The sequence below is a fragment of the Parasteatoda tepidariorum genome, chromosome 8, assembly GCF_043381705.1.
Source record: "Parasteatoda tepidariorum isolate YZ-2023 chromosome 8, CAS_Ptep_4.0, whole genome shotgun sequence".
In the NCBI taxonomy this organism is placed as follows: Eukaryota; Metazoa; Arthropoda; class Arachnida; order Araneae; family Theridiidae; genus Parasteatoda; species Parasteatoda tepidariorum.
Window position 1 is genome coordinate 26,533,682 of NC_092211.1, and position 8,561 is coordinate 26,542,242.

Sequence of the window (8,561 nt, forward strand, 5' to 3'; positions counted from 1 at the left end):
ACGACGGAGAAGTGCTGATATATATATTATAAAAAAAGATAATCAAACTTTCTTTTTACAGAGATTAATTTCAAAAGTATGTAATCTATTCTTCATTTTTTCCATTTGCTTAAGCTTTGAATTATAATTTAAAACGATTAAAACTTGTTAATAAGAATATTTTTTTTCCATTCAATATTATGAATACAAATCGACATTAAAACATAGAAAAACCTTAATTTAAAAATATTTTCAGACATGCTCTATTTAAACTCTTTTTTATATAAGTCGATAAATTCTTATCAGTTTTTACAACAGTGGCATCAAAATTGAATTGCAAATTGCATGTTAAGATTCCTTTTTCATATATATATTTTACTTTTAGTAAATATACTTCAATATACATATCATCTGAAATAGGGAAATATATTTCAACTAAAACTGAAATAAGATTTACGTATTCAAAATTATAAGAAATAAAATTATTTCGGTTTGGAAATAGTAAAAACAATAAATAATCAATTTTTAATCGTTTTTTTTTTTCATAGATAGCAATTATTTAATTCGAATATTATTCGAGATTTTGAAGATAAGAATATTCTTTTCACTTGAATCTTAAATAATGATAAATTTAAATAGCAGATTTTTTTCTATTTAAAATTTAATTTCGCATATTTGTTTCACACATGTCATATGTTTATTCATGTGAGTATTCACATGTGCATGTTCTTGTTCACATATTTGTTTTGAAATCAAAATTTAAAAGGATCTCTTAAAATTTGAAAGACACCTTCTGTTTCATAAGTAAAATTTTTTATAAAGTATTATAATGATGATTAAACTATAATAGTACATATAAAAATAAAAGTAAAAAACTTCTAGTGCACATGAAATTCTTGTTGTTTTCTCTTAATGTTTCTATGATTCCGACTTCACTAGATGGCAGCAGCAGACTAACAATATTAAAATTTCGCTGAAATTATGAATAAATGTCTATAATAAAAAGAAATTCTTTGAGATGTTAGAATAAAATATTTCTTTAAAAAGTTTTAATAAGTTTTCAGCTATTTGTTCTACGTCAGATTGCTGATTGAAGAAATACTCAATACTTTTGTAACCAATTCTTAACGTACCACATAAAAAAATTTAATTATACGTTTTCTTAGATAGGGTCATATACACCAAACAGGAATAATATCTTTGTTTGAAAAAAAAATATGAACTCTTTTTTTGATAAATTTATAGTTTAAAAATATACACGTTAATTATTACTATTAATATAGATTTTACTTTTTATATAACAGTACCTTTAGCTTAATACGTTTTTTTTTTTTCTTTTTCTTTTTTACACCGAGAACACAAGATAGTATACTTCTTTTGGACTTTATTATAATTCATTTTAAAAAATTTAATTTCATCATTATTTCATTCAATTCGTTTTTTAAAAGACCTGAACTCAAACTAGTTTATTAAAATCTTCCTCTATTCTCGTTTAATTTTACTTCATTATATTTTAGCAAATAAACTAAACGATTATTTTTTTCTGATACTGAATTTTCGACAAAAAAATAAAATTTATCAAGCTTTTCTTATATTGAAAATATGAACATTTGATGTTAATGAACATTTTTAAAACATATTTTAAGCATTAAATCTATATTTCTTTATGGGCTAATTAGTTTGTTAGTTAATAAATTTACCTTCAAAATTTTTCTGATATTTCAGACAAAGGAACATCTTTAAAAAAAAATTTTTTTTTACCAAAATAATAATAAGAAATTAATTTGCATGCAGGACAAACCACAGAGTTTGCCTTCAACAGTTAACTACAAATTATTCAGCCAAAGATACATCTTTACAAACTGATTTTTATTGTGCTAAAAGTTTAAATGTGGAACTAACCACAGAATTTATTTTCATTTCTCTAATAATCCAGGTAAAGAAACACATTTACTAGCTGATTATTTTTTTTAGTAAAATAGTAATTAATTTTCATGTAATACAAATCATAGAATTCACCTTCAACATTTTACTTTTCTTCTCATAATTCAGACATAGATACATATTTACAAATAGATTTTTTATAAAATAATAATTAATCTGCATATAAGGCAAATGATATAATTCACCTTCAACATTTTATTTTTCTTCTGATGAGTCAGACACTGATACACATTTCTAAACTAAAGTGATTTTTTTTGGCAAGATAATAATTAATGTTCTTGTAGTACTACAAACCATAGAATTTACCTTCAACATTTTTCTGATGATTCAAACACAGATATTTACAAATGTCTTTTTTTCTATGATTAATAGGAATGCTTGAGAAACCGTAAGATATACCTTCAGCATTTTATTTTTCTTCCGATAAGTCAGACACTGATACACATTCTTAAACTAAACTGATTTTTTTGGCGAGATAATAATTTATGTTCATGTAGTACTACAAACCATAGAATTTAACTTCAACATTTTTCTGATGATTCTAACACAGATATTTACAAATGTCTTTTTTTTGTCATTAATAGGAATGCTTGACAAACCGTAAAATATACCTTCAACATTTTTTTTATGATAATTTAGTCAACTGATTTTCATTTCTCATTTTATTTTACTTTTTTTATTTAATTAATTAAAATAATAATTATTTTTAAATCTTGTAATTCTTTGAACATTTTTCTGCATTTAGAAACCGCAATAAACATTGCGGTTTATGACACTCCAACGTCAAGAATTACCATCAAAACATGAAAAACAGTCCAATCCACTTGATAATATCTCATATTTGCATCTCCTTCTTCACACAAGATAAAGTGTATCCAAGAGACTATAAAAAGGGATTATCAGAGTATTTGCCTCCATATAAACAACTATCAAGATAATAAAACTCAACTCTTGAAATAAAATATTAAAATGTTGAGAAATGTTCGAAGGGGATGTTGATAAGATATGAAGTAAGGACGCTCCCTCATGATAAAATTATTTACCTTTGGTACGGGTGAGGAAAGGTTGAAGTGGAAAATTGAATACAATGTTACAGGAAATGTGGAAACTCATCTTGTTTTGTAAACTAATTTTAGAAGTTTTTGATACTTGTAATTGAGAAATATAGGTCGATGTCGTTAAATTTCGTATATCAGCTGATTGTTTCAATGTCAAATTACTCTAAACAGAAACTGTGAGTCACTCTGAGTGAGTTTTCTTTTGGTAATACCTGGGTAATTGTAATGTTTAATAAGTAGAATTTGTTTAGTATTTTAAATTTAGGGTTCGAAATATGGAAAAGTTTTAACTGCTGTAGCAAACGATCTTTAAAGGAAGTAAAGTTAAGAAAATGTATACATAAGCAAACGATTATATATAAACATTAAGCAAACGATTATATATTATATACATTAAGCAAACGATCTCTAAAGTCTTCAAAAGTAAAGTTTTCTGAAAAATTCCGAATTCCAGTTAAAAGTACTTTAATTATTTTTTAATGGGAAAAGAATGTGAATAAAAAAAAATTAGCAGCAATAATTACATGCTAATAAAAAAATTTTTTACTACAAGAATTTTTAATCAATAGTTCTTACTTAAAAGTTCCTAATTACACTACTGCTTCATTCTTTGTAGCCTATAACACTGATTTATAAAATTGAAAAGAACGACTTACAAGCCAAAGAAAGGGCTGTTTAATTTGAAATGCAAATAGCACAAATTACAAAAATAAATAAATATATAAATAAATTTTTAAAAAAAGCGAGAAAAAAAATTAAAAATTCGAATAACGATCTTTACACCCTTTTCAAATTGGAAAACAGGTAGGACACTTTTTAAGATTTATAGAAAAACATCACAACGAAAAAAATTCTACGACGGATCCAGGAATGGATAGTTTCTAGAGACAAGGCTATTAAATTATTAGATTTTCATGTCCGAAACTACTAAAAAAATCTTGTTTCTTATGAAATTCGTTCATAAGAAAAGTTTCATAACCTAAANAAAAAAAAAAAAAAAAAAAAAAAAAAAAAAAAGAGATTTTGCTTAGCTTTTGATTTACTTGAACCTAACTTAATTTCTATCCTTTAGCGATATTGTGATTTGTAGGGATTTACAATGAAGAAAGTAAGAAATTTATAAATTTTTATGTTAAAATTGCAAATTAAGTTGTTCACTATTTTCCTCAAGTAACTTAAAAACTAACAATATTCTTGATTAATAATTAAAATATAATGAGGTAGAAAGAAATCATGAAAACGGGAAGGGAAAATTCTAAATTATGAGGGGTAGAGCTTTTATTCTTTTTCATTTACTTTTCACAAATAAACTGACGATGGATATTTATTCTATTTGGCACTATCTTTCGATATATGCAAAATATAAGGCCAAAATAAGGAATTTGAGATATAAAACATGCAGTATTTTAGATTCTCTATAAAAAAAATTTTTTACACAATTATGCAAACATCATTCTGTAGTGAAATTTTTTTTAAAGATATTTAAATAGTAAACAGTTGTAGGTTTTTAGATTTTTTAATAAATAACTTTGTTTTTATGCAATTAACGTTAAATGAAATGTTTAGCGACATCCAAATTACTTTTAATCAAATTTAAACTGCAATAAGATTAGTTTTTCAGAAAACCTAAAAACTTGGAAACGTGTAATTTTTAATTACTTGCTCAAAACCATAAATCGCATCATTTTATTGCTTTAAAGTTTGTCGGAAAAATTCTTAGAAGTTTTAAAAATTATCAAGCGCTATTTCTCCTAATCTAATATAACGAGCCTTTTATTTCTACCTCTTTTGACACGTGTTGCGCTGTCGAATAATATTACATCATCAAAAGTGCCATTAAGTGAAAAAAAAATTTTTTTTTTCAATTTTTCGAATTTTAATATTTTAAAGAATAACATTCTTAATCTCAGATACATTTTTATATAATTTTTATTTGCTTTTTTCTCCTTTTTTTATTTAAATTTTCAATAATCCCACCAATAATGAAAAATATCCATAGAAAAATTCTATGTAAACACGATAAATTTTGTACTTGTATTTCTATAAACAGAATGAAAAAAAAATGAATCTTCGTATCTCCTCTTTCTTTATATTCTTTTCAATAAAAATCTACACAGCATAGGATTATTTCAAACTCATTATTAATTTTTTTTTCTGAAATTATTTTAATGTTTTAAACGCTTTTTATGTTTTTTATTTTTGTTGTTAATTATTTAAAGGTTAGAATGAAACCAAGATCAACGTAAGTTTACATTTTGTTATAAATCTTGAAAATAAAACATAACAACAGAAAGTCATTCTAGACCTTAGACCAGGGTGGCCGAGAGACTAAAATCCCAGTCTATGAAAGCGTAGGTCACTGGTTCGTGCCTTTAAGTCCCTAATGAACTAGTAGAATGCATTGCAAGCAGAACAAGTATAGATGGTTGACCGTGTGAAGTTAAACATAGATGGCGCTAAGGGTTAAAATTTGTGGTAAGACTTCCGGGTTACTGCTTCCGATTGATTTTTTCGCCTAAGCTTGAAAAAGAGCACCATCCAATATTCTTATACTTTAAGTGTTTTCAATCAGAGCGTTCTTTTAATTTAACTTTCAATAAAAAGAAGAAATTCGGAAAACTCCGCTAGCTTGCTAAAGGATGCTACTCAAAAAGTAACGAACGGCGCTATTTCACTCAAAGACACCCAAATTAGGGATAACACTTAAAACATGGCAAACCTAACACTTTATTCATGTTCCGGGAAGATTTCCGTATCGCGATCTGTGGCAGAATAACCACCAAGTCTTGTAAACTTCCGCGCAGTGGCCCGCGAGAAACTAAAAAAAAAACATCACAGTAAGGGACCAACTCGAACGGTAACTCGTAGCCACCCCCGGGCAAACATCTGCATGTTTTTATTTTTTTTATTTTTTTTTTTTTTTAAATTTGCAAGTTTAAAATCTATTTAGCATCTTGGCGATTGTAGTTGGCGAGACAGATCACGATACGGAAATCTCTCTATCCCCTATGTTCTGATATGAATTTTCTTTGTTTTAGGTACACAACCTGTTAGAATTTATAAATTATAGAGAACTCTTATAAATGGTAAAACTACATGTAAATTTAAATTCAAATAAGAATACTAAAATAATTTAGAATATTAGTCCCGCAGTGGACATGTCGTTAAGACACGGTTCCCAGCAGATCATCACTGGCTACGGTCACTGTGCGAGTGGGTGACCACTTGGATCAATCTGTGTAGGGACCGAGGATGGGCGGTAATGGTCCTCGTTAAACCGTTCTACCGTTAAGTGCTCGACTTCGCGGGCAGGTCGTCGGGCTACCGAAGCGGGGGTGCCAACCCCTCTGCAGAGAATCAAAATTGTGATGGCATAACTTCGGTTCATCCTCAGGGATGTTTCCCAGACCGTCGCCAATAGAACATTGAGCAGCTCTTGTGCGACGTAGATGAACTACAACTACAATCTAGAATATTAAGCCTGTTTGCATATCACGCCTTGTAAGCATAACATAAGCGGAGAAATAAACCGAAAATTTTCTGAATTTCTTCTAGTTTTAGGAAGTCTGTTATTGTTTACATTCAGTCAACCATCCATAAGAAGACATCCATGGTCATGACTAGAATCGAACCCGCGAACCTTATGCAAGGATATTTGTTGTAAAGGAACAAAAATCCTTGGCAGCGGAGACCTCTCGAATTAGTTGAAGTATCTCAAAGTATCTTAGTTAAAGTATCTTAGTTTAAATGACTTAGTTGAAGTGGTTGAATTATCTCTCGAAGTTGTTCAAGACACAAACCTGTGACCTTTCAAGTCACAGTTTGGGTCATTGGAGTTGTTGTTGTTGTAGTTCATTTACGTCGCACTAGAGCTGCACAATGGATTATTGGTGACTGTCTGGGAGACATCCCTGAGGATGATCCGAAGACATGCCATCACAATTTTGATCATCTGCAGAGGGGATGGCACCCCCGCTTCGGTAGTCCGGTCCCTACGCAGACTGATCTAAGTGGTCACCCACCCGCACACTGACCGCAGCCAGTAATGCTTGACTTCGGTGATCTGCTGGGAATCGTGTCTTAACGATCAGTACACTGCGGGACTTGGGACATTGGAAGAATTTAATTAATTATTCATCCATGCAATGATAGTGCTTTATTTACGTCGCACTAGAGTTGCACCATATGGGCTGTGGGTGATAATCTGGGAAACATCTCTGAGGATGATCAGAAGACTAGCCATCACAATTTCGACCCTCTGCTGAGAGGATGGTTTCACCGTTTTGGTAGTCCGACAACCTGGGCGCAAAATCGAGTTCTTTACTGCAGATCAGTTTAACGATACCACGCACACTTGGTCACTTCACAGGCTGATCAAAGTGGTCAACCACCCGCTTACTGACCGCTACCAGTGATGCTTGACTCGGTGATCTACTTGGAACCCTCTCTTACAATCAGTCTACTGTGGAACTTTATCATTCAAAAATCTACAGGTATTTGAACTCAAACAGCTTTTGAGTTTTCGACCCATTTAAGAACTTCTAACACAAAGTGCAGGAAGTCATCGCAAACAGTGACTGAAATATACATTCAGGATTGTAACTGGAATTGCACCTGTTACCATGATTCTTCAAAGCATTTAGTGGAAGGACAATGCCTCTTGGCCATAGAGGCAAGATAAGATTGGTAAGAATATCAATTTCTGATGAAAAGTCGCAAGTTCGTGCGTTTCTCGGGAGCTTCAGGGCCAAAACATAAAATTTTTTACGACCTGGTTTTTAAAAAAAATTGACCAGCTCATGATAAAAACCTAATCCTCAAAATTGCTTTTTTTATACCTCAACATTTTTCCACTGTAATATTAGAGATCATGCAAAAATGTTACATACCGTTAAAAAAATATTTAGAAGAGTTTTAAGATGAAGTTGTTTTTCTATTTGGAAGAAACAAATTTCGTCTTTATTTGGTTAATTTAAGATTTTCGTCTTTTTTTTTTTTTTTTTTTTTTTTTTTTTTTTGGTTAATTTTTTAAAAAAAATTGAGTTTCCTCAATTATTATTAGAGATTTTATCATATTTGTAATCGTCCATTCCATTTTAAAAAAGGAATTTTTAATGGATGAAATCTAAATGAATCGTAGTATAGGTGTAACAGTAATGGTGTTCCGTAAACACTACCTTCAATGTATAGTTTTAGAAATTTTGTGCGGAAAAAAAAGTTTAAAAAAAATTATTTATTGTTGGTTAAGAATCAATATGTAAGAAAGGAAAAAAAAAAACATTAATAAAAGCTAACTAATAATTAAAAGAGTCAAAATTAAAAGCACCGAAATGAGAAACCAGTTTGATTGCCATAGGAAACAGAGAATGTTAAAGGCTTCTAATCTACACTCCTTCAGCAATCAGACTAGTATTGCTGTATTTAATCCTGAATTTCTCTATAATGTTTCGTCAAATTTTAATAATGCTTTTTTCCCAATGATTAAACATTGATTTTTGATTCCTTATAAATATTCGTATTTCAATACGTTTTCTTCAAGGATTTTAAATGCATAAATAAAGAGCTTTTGGAATGCCATAT